The sequence below is a fragment of the Populus trichocarpa genome, chromosome 15 (genome assembly GCF_000002775.5).
Source record: "Populus trichocarpa isolate Nisqually-1 chromosome 15, P.trichocarpa_v4.1, whole genome shotgun sequence".
Taxonomy (NCBI): domain Eukaryota; kingdom Viridiplantae; phylum Streptophyta; class Magnoliopsida; order Malpighiales; family Salicaceae; genus Populus; species Populus trichocarpa.
The window spans coordinates 529,725-542,599 of NC_037299.2; the positions used below are offsets into that span (position 1 = coordinate 529,725).

The following is a 12,875-nucleotide window of genomic DNA, read 5'->3' on the forward strand; positions in this document are numbered from 1 at the left end:
AAATCATAATGCACATTTAATTAGTATAACCTAGCTAGCTACTTTGCCGTCCAAGCCATAGACTAATAGTGATTTAGCCCATTGGGGTATATATAATAAGCTCCACTACTGCTACCTTCATTAGATAATTGTCTGAAAAAAGATTTTAAAAATCAAACCACGTACAAAACATAGATGAAATGTTCTGCTTTTTGATTAATTTTCTGAGAACATAAAGAGATGGTTTTATGTTCATTCAACTGTTCATTTATGGTATAGTACTGTAAGAGGATACGATTCTTAATTAATAAATTAATGGGTGTTTAATGTTACCAATAAAGAACATCCAAGCTAGCTAGCTGCTGTAGCAGCAGCAGCAGCCATGCGTAGTCCATGCCTGCCGATAAGTTTCATTTTATCTGCAAAATAGATAATATTCTTTAATACAATTGTTTTTATATTTCATGCATTGTCTATAATTAATCTGTTTTTTTTATAGATTTAATTATTTCAATTTATTTTTAAATATACGACTATTTCTTTAATCCTATTATGCTATTTTAATAAATTATATGAGATTTGACTTTTCTAACCGTTTGTGTGTTTAAGAAAGATAACTAGTTTGAAGAATGACTTAATTATAATATAAAGATAGGTTAGAATCAATGATTAGACTTATAAAAATGTACTGAAAATTGACTTTAAAATATAAAAATAAATTAAGCTAATTTAACGAAACTTCTTAAGTTTCTTATAAATACTTGTTTGTTTGAAAATATGGCTGCGGTTATTTTTTATTTTAAAATATTTTAAAATAATATTTTTATTTTTTTTAAATTATTTTTTATATCAACGCATCAAAATGATCTAAAATTATCAAAAAAATAAAAAATATTTAAAATATTTCAAAAATACTTTTAAAATACAAAAACAAACAAGTCCGTTTGTTACCCAGAAGTGAATTGCAGAAAATAATAGATTGTGAAATATATTCAAATATTCATGTATAAAAAAGAAGAAGAACAATCAATGCCATGAAGGCAAAATGGAGGTCAATTCTATGCTGGCCCCGGGCAGCCATGTACATTAATAATAGTAGATTAATTGTGACCCTTTTTATTTATTTATTTTAACTGTAATAGTCATTTGATTTCATTGTGAAGAACACACGTCATCAGATTTCATTCATATTTGAAATTAAACGAAAAAAAGAAAAGAAAAGGAGAAATGCTTTTTTATTAATTTTTCTTGTGGCTTATACATTTTAATAATCTATTACATCCAAAAACCTATTCAGATTAACTAGTTTGATTGTGCACGGCCATGCAAAATAAAGAATAACTTGAGCATAAATAAAAAAAACATGAATAATAACAAAAATAGAAGAACAAATTACCAAAAGTCATCCAATTAGAAGAAAAAAAAACATATCTCTATAATCAAGCATAATGACACAAAAGAATCAATGTTATCAGACCAGGATTTGTCTCTAAGATGGGAGGTGAAAAAACGATTGGAATTGTTTGAGATGTGGTAGCTTTTATTTTTAAATTGTTTTTAGAAATGTATTTTTTTAAAAGAATATTAAATTTATGTTATTTTAGTATTTTATTTATAATTTTGATGTGTTGATGTTAAAATTTTAAAAAAATATAAGAAAAAAATTATTTTGATGCATTTTCAAACAAAAAATATTTTTAAAAAGCATTATACATCATAATCACAACACATGCATTTAGAAATGCTTTCATGGCTGAGTTTTGAAAACACCCCGAGTTCTCCCAAGAGCATCGACCCAATGAATCAACTTGATAATCCACCAACCTAGGCCCTAGCTTAAGCAAAGTCACTAGAAAAAACCAATGTTTTAAACAACATTATTTCAAGGTTTTTTTATCCGGAAAAAAGCCTAAAATGAGAAAATAGATCTAAAAAGATGTTATTTTGATTTTTTGCCAAGAAGAAAAGCTTGAGTTGATGCATGTCAAATATTGAAGGCCCAAAGCAAAAAAAAAATCAATTTTAAAAAGGTAACTCGAGCAAATCTATATTGATGGTCGGCGCAATGTCATAGGCCGTGATAATTTTTTTTGGGCTAAAGAATAAAAAAGTTAAGATGATGCCAAGATTTATAAAAGAAAAGAAAAGAAAAAAAATATGATACTTGAGTCATTGAATCGAATAAATTTAATAAGTTCGATTAATTTAATAATATAAAAAAAACAATCTAATCTAATAACATGAAAAACTAAGCAAACCCATTAATTTTCTAAAACCATAACCCGTGAAATCTTATATCCGAGTTCAAGCAAGAAGCTCAATTCCTAACGAATTTAATATTAAAACATAAAATAAAAAAAATCAATAAAAAAAACTTATCAAAATAGAAAAAATAATAATAAAAGAAATGAAGATCAAACTTGATAAAAAAATGAATGAGGATGAAATCACAAAAAATAACAATTTTGTAAATCATATTCAATAAAAAAAAATAACAATCCAAAGAACGAGGACATATTTGAGAGTTGAAAAATTGAAGGAGGATAAAATTGAGAAAAAAAAATCTAATTTGAAATTATTTTTTCAAATAAAAAAATAAAATTAAAAAATGACTAAATATGAAGGGAAAAGAATTTGAATGACTAGTATGATTTTTTTAGGGATATCGCGCAAATCCAGGCAGAGAAGATAAAAATAAAGGGAAAAAAAAAGAACCAGCACCAAACTCAATGGAGGGTGTTTGACAGTCTGGTAGCGGTTGCTTTTCAAATAACTTTTTTGTGCCGAAATACATGCCAATGATGTTTTTTTATTTTTTAAAAATTATTTTTAACATCAGCACATCAAAACAATTCAAAACGTACAAATCATATTAAATTTTAATAAAATAAAATAAAAATTTAATTTTTTTAAAAAAATAATTTGCACCACGTTCTTAAAGATATTCAAAAATAACCAAGCACGCATTGTTTGGGGAGGAAAAGGGCAACAAGACAATTCAAATGATATGACAGAATAGTAATTTCAACCATCAAAATCAGTAGCACACATTTCTCTAAGGTGGTGAAGAGGTTAACTTGTATAACACATTTGTTTGTTTTTTATTTTTGTTTTATCATAAGACTACATTGCTACAAGTACCAAATAATTATTAAAAAAAAAACCCATTATGAAATTAGGAATAAGCCCATGCTTTGAGAATTTTTAATTGAAGGGTAATAGAGTCATTAAAGTGTGCTTTAAAAAGTGAAAAACCAAGAATACCTCAAATGACATAATTAAATATATTTTTTTAAAATTATTCAAGTTGTTTAATTATGCAAAAAAAATTTGGTAAAAGATTGAGATTTCCCCTAACAAATTTAGAATGATAAATGACCCGTGAAAAGAAAATTTTATCTCTCAAAGCTAGCTTATCAATTTATTGTTAAGGACAAATGCATAATTTCACTTTTTTAAGTGAATCATGTTTTTACTGCAGTAGTTTAGCCATGGGCTTCTTGTTTTTTTAATTATAACTATGATCATGGTTAAATAAGTAAAATCTAGTTGAAAAATAACATAAAATTAGGGTGTTACCGTATCTTAAAACATGTTTAGAAGCATAGTAAATGTTGTTTTCTTAATATTTTTTTATTTAAAAATATATAAAAATATTTTTTTGTTTTTTTATTAATATATTATATAAAAAAAAAATAGTAATTTAATTAAATCTCGCACCACTGTAGTCACCTTGGAGGGATATGCAGGCCACAATATTTCCAATTAAATCGCGCACCACATTGTTTATCGGTAGTTCTAGTAACAACTGAAAGGCCAACTTACTTTCCCCGATCTGGCTTGTAAGCAATCCAAAAGTTGTTGAAAGTATTATAATCGTTGTTTTTTAAAATATATTAAAATAATATTTTTGATATAAAAACATTAAAATATCAAAAAAATATTAATTTATAACAAAAAAAAATTAAAAAAAATTAAATTTATTTTAAAATATTTTTAAAATATAAAAACGAACACAACTATTTAATTCAAGTCCACGATCTACTTTAGCAATATTAGTAAAAGTTCTGGAAATTATAAGAAAATAAAATAAAGTATCTGGACGTTAAAAACATCCATCTCCTTCACCATTGAGAAACTATCATCCTTGCATCACTAATAAAAACAAAATTAGGAGGTCAGTTTATATGCATGCTGAGCACATCGAAGAGCATTACATGGCTAGCTCAAGTTTATTTATCTTATCAATGATGAACTATTAAATAATTACACAAGAAAATGGATTGATGTACCTTATCGTGGTCACTGCCCTTTGCAAGGGTGAAAAGGGTGGGCAGAGCATGGATTCTTATTTCCCCATTTTTGAGGAAATTCAAGCTGCCAAAGATGCCGAAGAGCTTTTGGAGAATCTGTCTTTCCTTGATCAAAATGTTGTACTGATGGATAAGGCTAACTATTTTAAACCATTACTGCGGCTTCTTTCTGCAGGTATGCTAGTCAGTTCATTTAGAATTTCAATTATTTAAGATTCTGGTCATTATTAAATCTGGACAACTCATATGCAAGCATTGGTCTGACAAAAATTACCGAGTTCAAATGTTTTACCTAAGCTTACACTTCCTTGAGAAATTAGTGATCAGCCAAGGATAATTCTTTGCATGATTTCTTAATCGGTTAAGTGTTTAAGGCTGTTTCTATGTGCTTGCCCACAGTAACTACAGATTAGTTCACGTCTAACTTATAAGGATTCTTGTTATGCAGGAGCAGAAAATGCTAGAATGATCATGGTCGAGACATTAGCAGAGATTGATTTGATTGATCGCAATAAACTGTCCTTGTTTACAGATGGGACACTGGAGCCACTTCTTTGATTTCTCGTAAACGATGATTTAGAAGTGAAAAAGGTGGCTGTTAAAGCTCTTCAGAACCTTTCAAATGCACCTAAAAATGGTCTTCAAATGATCAGAAAAGGTGCAGTCGGAACTCTGTTTGAAATTCTTTATCGACAGAACAGCTTATCGTCACCACATCTGCGCGAGCAGGCTGCATTCATAATTATGAACCTTGCCATGGCAACTACTGCTCAAGAAGCTGATTGTGAGCAGATCTCATTACTGGAATCTGAGGAAGATACTTTAAACTCTTCTGTCTTATTTCCTTGACGGGTCTGGAAATACAGAATAGCATTCTTCGAACTTTTCTTGCAAGGTGTCAATCTCCTTCTGGTGAAGAAATAAGGGCAAAATTGAGACAGGTATGCAATCCTGTGAGCACTTTAGTATGAAGGAAAATAACCCTGACCTTATATCAATGGCACTTTTAGACAATGCAATGTCCTTTAGCATAGACAGATATATTTTTTGATCTTTGAACAAATTATCTAGGATCATTTTTGTCCTTGATGATTTTAGATGAATTATGTAGCAGCAAATTCAAATAATCTATTCCCTCATTTTTCTAATGCTTATGCTATTTACAGTTCTCTGCTGTCCAAGGATTGGTTCAATCATGTGAGCATGATCATGATATAGTACGAGCCAATGCCGTGAAGCTATTCCACTGCTTGGCAGAAGATGGTGATAACAACATCATTTTGGAGCATGTGGGTCAAAGACGCATTGAGACATTGCTCAAGATCATTAAGACCTCAAATGATGGAAGTGATTGCTGCAGGCAGCCATGGGTGTTATTTCTAATCTTCCTAATGACCCACAGATAACTATGTGGCTTCTAGATGCTGGAGCATTTCAGGTCATTTCTACCTGTCTTACTGATGGGAGAAGAAATGCCTCACACAGAAGACAGATAACAGAGAATGCTGTTAAAGCTATTTGTCGTTCAAGAGATAGTAGCTGAAGCTGAAATTATTCCGATGCTTGTACAATTACTGGTTTTTGGAACTGCTTTGACGAAACAAAGTGCTGCCATTTCACTTAAACAGCTTTCTAAAAGTTTGAGCACCTTAAGCAGCCCGGTGAAAAGACGAGGCCTTTTCTCCTGCTTGGCTGCACCAGTGATCAGATGTTGCCCTGTACACCTGGGAATTTGTACAGTGGAATCTTCCTTCTGTATTTTACAGGCTAACGCACTGGAACCCTTAGTGAGGATGCTCGGAGAGGCTGATCTTGGAGTCTGTGAAGCTTCATTAGATGCACTCTTGACATTGGTTGACGGCCCAAGGCTACAAAGTGGTAGCAAGGTTCTTGCTAAAGCAAATGCCATTGTTCCAATTATAAAGTTACTGAGCTCGCCTTCTGCCACAGTACAGGAGAAGATACTGAGAGCTTTAGAGTGGATTTTTTGAACTAGTTGAATTCACGCAAAAATATGGAACTTCAGCACAGATGCCATTAGTTGATATAATACAAAGGGGAAGTAGTAGCATGAAATCCTTAGTTGCTAAAGCACTTTCTCAACTGAGTATTCTTAATGAACAATGAACAATCCTCTTATTTCTGATTGTTCATAAAAAATATTTGCAATCTTCTTACACATGTATCTAGCATTACCTTGTTCTGGTAATTTTGAATTTGCACTAAGCTAACGAAGTTATAATATAATTCTTTCACATATCTTCTTTCATGTTGCCAAATTGTATCCTACTTGTTCTTCAGAAACTTTTCGCTGTAATCGACAAGACTAGATTCTTCAACCTCGGACATATATACAGTAGAAATCATTGCACCATCAACAATCAGCTGTCAGTATATATTTACAGAACTAGAAATTATTACATCGAAAAAAGGAGAGTAATAAACAATCAGTTTGATCAGTAAACTGGGCAGCCATCTACGACGGTCCCTTTGGAAGTTGGACAGCTAGCCAAGGGGCATCCTTTTAGGTTGCTCGGATTGCTTCCCCGCCACGTCAGGCCGACTTTCTAGTATCCGAGAGGCAATCCCAGCATCAAGACCACCGGAGAGGATGTAATTATAACGTTTCCACCATTCTGTCTGATATTTGAACAGAACATTACCAGAAGGGAATCTAACAGTACTAATCCAACTGGTGAAGTTAGCCAGGAAATAAAATTTGTTAGAGAGATATCCTCTGCTGATTGTGTAACTGAAGAGAGATTTCCTCTTCTCAATCAAAACTGATTGAGTAACCGAAGATCAGTTTTGATTCTTAGTAATTATAGTTTTTAATGCTATTTATAATTCTGGTAACAGTCAAACAAATTCTGCTATATATATAGCTGTATATTGTAAACAGAGGTAATAAGAAAAACCATTTTCTACATGGTATCAGCCTAAACCTACGATCCTCACCTATTTCTCTCTTCTTTTAAGTGTTTTTCTTCCTTTTCTGTTTTTCTTTCTCATGGCCACCATCTCTTCGGTTCTCTCTCAAAATACTGCTCAATTCACCAAACTTACTGAAACCAATTATCTCACCTGGCTTCGGCAAATCAAGCCCTATCTTCACGGTGCCAAACTTTGGGGATATGTTGATGGCACCATTCCTGAACCATCTCTCACCATCCTGACTACTGACACTCCATCTGCAAGATCCATTCCTAATCCTGATCATGCTAGCTGGTTCATCATCGACCAACAAATTGTTAGCATCCTCACCACCACTCTGACAGAAAACATTGCACAGCTTACCATTGGTTTCGACACATCAAAGGCAATTTGGGACTGTCTTGAACGTCACTTTTCCCAAAAGTCTGTAGCAAGTGCAACCAATCTCAAAATGCAACTTCTTGATCTCAATAAAGGCACTCAATCTGTTGACACTTATCTTCGTCATGCTAAATCCATTGCTGATGCTTTGATTTCTATTAACAAGCCTGTTCCTGATGAGGATTTAGTCATCGCCACTCTTCATGGTCTTGGCCCTGATTATCTCATGCTTCGTACTGTCCTCACTCAAAATCCTCCTCTCCCAGATTTCACTGAACTTCGGGCTCGAATTCTTTCTTTTGATGCTCAACAATCTCGTCCTGCTGATTCTCCTACAGCCATCGCTCTTTTCAATCACCATCAAACTCCTACCCGTCGTGATCACCGCCCTAATCCCAGCCACCAATTTCCCACCAGTGGTCGTCCCAACAATGGTCGCTTCAGACGTGGTCGCTATTCTCAGCAACGCACCACTCAACAGTCACAGGTTGGGTCTTCTTTTCCTATGCAACAGCAACATGTGCCTCCATTGGGGCCATTTACTTCACCAGCTTGGGCTGCTCGTCCTCCACCAAATGGTATTCTTGGCCCAGCACCTCAATGGTGTCCCAATTGTCACTCAAGTCACCATGGACTTTCTCAATGTCCACATAGATTTTCTGGTCCAAACACTGCCACTCCATTTGCTGGTGTACATTATGCTGCTGATCCAAACTGGTACCCGGACACCGGTGCAACTCATCACATGACAGCCATGCCCATCAATAATTCTCAACCTTATGGTGGGCCGCATAATGTCTATATGGGTAATGGGGACTCAATGTCTGTTTCCCATACTGGTAACCTTCCTTTTTCATTAGGCTCTTCCACCTTCACTCTACAAAATGTCTTCCGTATTCCATCCATTCGTAAAAATCTTCTATCTGTTGCTCGTTTCACTAAAGATAATCATGTTTTCTTTCTCTTTGCACCTGACTTCTATCAAATCTATTGCTTACGCACTGGATGTCTATTGTTTCAGGGCCCTTGTAAAGATGGTTTGTATCCGCTTAATCTATCAAGCTTCTCTACTTCTCCGCAAGCCCTTGCTTCCGTTCACTCCTCTATTTGGCACAATCGTTTGGGTCATCCGTCATCAAATGTCTTCGCTCGTCTAAGTCCTACAATTAATTCCAAATTGTCCTTTCCTTCTTTTTGTCGAGACTGTGCACTTAGCAAGTCTCACCAATTACCTTTTAATTCCAACAAAGAGACTGCTACCACTCCTTTTCATATTATACATAGTGATGTCTGGTCCTCCTCTACCATTTCTATAAGTGGTTTCAAATATTATGTTCTATTTACTGATGAATTCTCACGCTACACTTGGATTTACCCCATGCGTCGCAAAAATGAAGTCCTCACTCATTTTCAAACTTTAGTTGCCAAGATTCAAAACATCTTTCACCACACCATTCAATTTCTTCAAAGTGATAATGGGACAGAATATGTCAATAATGCCTTTTCTCATTATTGTAAAGCCTTGGGAATTCAACAAAGATTTTCTTGCCCCCACACGCCACAACAAAATGGCCTTGCCGAACGTAAGCACCGCCATATTGCTACAATGACTCGCAGTCTCCTTCTCACTTCTGGTACTCCACATAATCTTTGGGTTGAAGCTGTTTTAACCTCTGTTTACCTTATTAATCTTCTTCCTACACCCACTCTGGATTGGGATACTCCACATACTCGTCTTTATGGTAGCCCACCTTCCTATTCCTCTCTTCGGGTTTTTGGATGTTCCTGTTTTCCTCATCTAGGGTCTTATGTCTCTGATAAACTTTCGAGTCGTAGCATTGAGTGTGTCTTTCTTGGTTGCAGTTCTCAACACAAAGGTTATCGTTGTCTAGATCCTACCACCGGTCGTGTCTATATTTCTAGGCATGTTATTTTTAACGAAACAATTTTTCCTTATAAACAGTTGCAGGCACATTCAGTTTCTGACGCTGGCTCATTGGAATTCACACTTTTGTCTAGCTCAGAACTCCCACAGCTTGCTCCTTCTGATCCACATCCACCTGCTGAGAACAACTCTCCTTATCTTGTGTCTCAACCAGAGCAGCATGAAGTGGGTATTGAATTCCCGATTACAGCATCATCGGCTCCATCCCAGTCTCTGGCGCCCACCGCCGCCCCCATCCTCACTTATCAGCGCCGACGTTCATTACATCCGGTTACTTCACAGATAGAGTCCACCTCTCTTCAGCCATCTGCCCCTGATGCAACTATTCCACAGCTGGTCTCAAGTGATCCTTCTCTTGTCTCTAATCCTCCAGCAACATCCACATCTTCATCACCTGCTCCTCCGTCTCTTCCTGCGCCGCCCTCTTCACCCAAGAGGACACGTTTACAGCATGGTATTGTGCAACCTAAAATTCACACGGATGGAACTATCAAATATCCAATTCCTCGTGCTCTCCTCACTGCCATTGAAACTACAGAGCCCACATGCTACACTCAAGCTTCTAAACATGCGATATGGCGTGCTGCAATGGCTGATGAAATCAATGCTTTGCTGAAAAATGAAACTTGGACATTGGTTCCTCCTTCTTCCTCTCAAAATCTTGTTGGCTGCAAATGGGTATTTCGAGTAAAGCATAACCCAGATGGCACAATTCAACGTCACAAAGCACGACTTGTGGCTAAAGGATTTCATCAACAACAAGGTATAGACTATACAGATACCTTTAGCCCTGTTATTAAACCTGCAACTATTCGTGTTGTGCTTTCTCTTGCTGTATCTAGAGGCTGGTCACTACGTCAATTGGACGTGAAGAACGCGTTCCTTCATGGCCTTCTTAAAGAAGATGTCTATATGACTCAACCACCGGGATTCATCAATCAGTCACGGCCTTCTCATGTTTGCAAGCTCAACAAGGCCATCTACGGCCTCAAGCAAGCTCCCCGTGCATGGTTTCACCGAATGACATGCTTCTTATTATCAATTGGCTTTGTTCAGAGCTTGGCTGATTCATCTCTGTTTGTTTTCCAACACGAGTGTCATACAATTTATTTTCTCCTCTATGTTGATGACATTGTGGTCACCGGTAGTGATGATCGACTTTTACAAAGTTTTATTGATGCTTTAGGTCGGGGCTTTGACATCAAAGATCTTGGAAATCTACACTACTTTCTCGGTTTGCAGGTTACATCTCACAATAAAGGTGTTCATATCAGTCAACTCAAATATGCATATGATCTTCTCGTGAAGCATGATATGCTGCTTAGTAAACCTGTGAGCACTCCGATGTCAGCAAAGGATACTCTCACTTCTAATGATGGTGCTCTCCTTCCCAATCCATCGGTCTTTCGGGAAATTGTTGGATCCTTACAGTACTTGACAATCACTCGCCCTGACATTGCCTTTGCTGTTAATTCTATTGCTCAGTTCATGAGTCAACCACGCATCCCTCACTTAATTGCTGCTAAGCGCATACTTCGCTACATCAAAGGCTCACTTGATCATGGCTTGTTCTTTGGTCCTCAGCATCATCCTACTTATCTTGCTGCCTATGCGGATGCTAATTGGGCTGGTTGTTCAGAATCTCGCCGTTCAACGTCTGGTTATCTTGTTTATCTTGGCACTAACTTGGTCTCTTGGTGCTCTAAAAAGCAACCTACCATTGCTCGTTCCAGTGCTGAGTCTGAGTATCGTTCTCTTTCGCATGCTAGTGCAGAGACTACTTGGTTAGCCTACTTGCTCTATGAACTTGGTGCTTGCATTCAGTTTCCCATTCTCTTGCATTGTGATAACCTCAGTGCTACGTACATGGCTTCTAATCCGGTATTCCATGCCCGCACCAAACATATTGAACTTGATTATCACTTTGTTCGTGAGAAGGTTGCACTTGGAAGCCATCGTGTTTGCTTTATCCCTTCCATAGATCAGCCTGCCGATCTGCTCACCAAGCCTCTTCACAAGAATCGTCATGTTCTTTTTACTCGCAAACTTGTTCGTGCAGGCCCGCCAAGTTTGAGGGAGGGTGTTAGAGAGATATCCTCTGCTGATTGTGTAACTGAAGAGAGATTTCCTCTTCTCAATCAAAACTGATTGAGTAACCGAAGATCAGTTTTGATTCTTAGTAATTATAGTTTTTAATGCTATTTATAATTCTGGTAACAGTCAAACAAATTCTGCTATATATATAGCTGTATATTGTAAACAGAGGTAATAAGAAAAACCATTTTCTACAAAATTTATAATTTTAATACCTGGTTTGTAGTGGTGATAATTATACCAATCGGAGGGTACAGAAGAAGGCGATGACACAAGCTAAAGAGAAAAAAATTATAAATTTTCCTTCAGGCCCCGAAGGCCATCTTGCTTTGCTTCCATGGAACACTGCAGGTGGCAGGTACAAACAGAAAAGCTAGAACATAAGCCAATATCATTTTTACTCCAACCATGACTGAATTTGATGGAGCATACCTTCCACTAAAGAGTAAGGCTATACGTTTATCTGCATAAAAAATTACAACATTATCGCGTAGACAAACAGACTATAAGACATGTTTAACAGTGGCAGAAAAGAGCGGCAAATCCCAAGCCATAAGTCATAGCAAAGGAATTGCTCGTATGTACCGTTCGTGATGAGAACTTTAAGTTTATCTAAAACAGTAAATGTTCTCAAGGATCTTGTATTCCTGACTCGTAGCTACTTATATAAATTTTATTATAGATTATCCAAGTTTATCTAAAATTTTAAAATAAAATATTTTAATTTAATTAATATTTTATTTTTTATCTATAAATAATTCAATAAAATCAGTTGGGTTAAAAAGAATTATACTCAATAGTTGAATAATATTCATTTGATTCTATTGGTTTAATAATATTATTGATAATAAAAATAAATATTTATAAAATTAAATATTAGTTTAATATCATGATATTTGTTTGGGATTGCAATAATTTCATAAAAAATAAAATAAAACAAATAGTTAATTTAAAATTAATAAAATATTAAAAGATAAAATATAAAAAATACAATAAAATAAAACAAGAGAGAAAAATTCTTTACTATTCATATCTCCCGTGAAGTAGGTTAATATTTCACTTCACATATTTTAATGATTTAGTAATTAGTAATAAGAATTATTTTTAACACTCACTGTGTTTGTACTCAACACATCCTAACCTAAAAAGCTTGCCATATAATTACAAAATTTATCCCTATAATTTATCAAAACAAATTAATTAATCCCTAGAATATAAAAGAATTATTA

General features: G+C 35.0%; 1 pseudogene; it reads left to right on the forward strand.

The window, feature by feature from the left end:
* Positions 1-4,265: 4,265 nt before the first annotated feature.
* On the forward strand, positions 4,266-6,469 carry LOC18105485 (U-box domain-containing protein 24-like; annotated as a pseudogene).
* Positions 6,470-12,875: the final 6,406 nt, after the last annotated feature.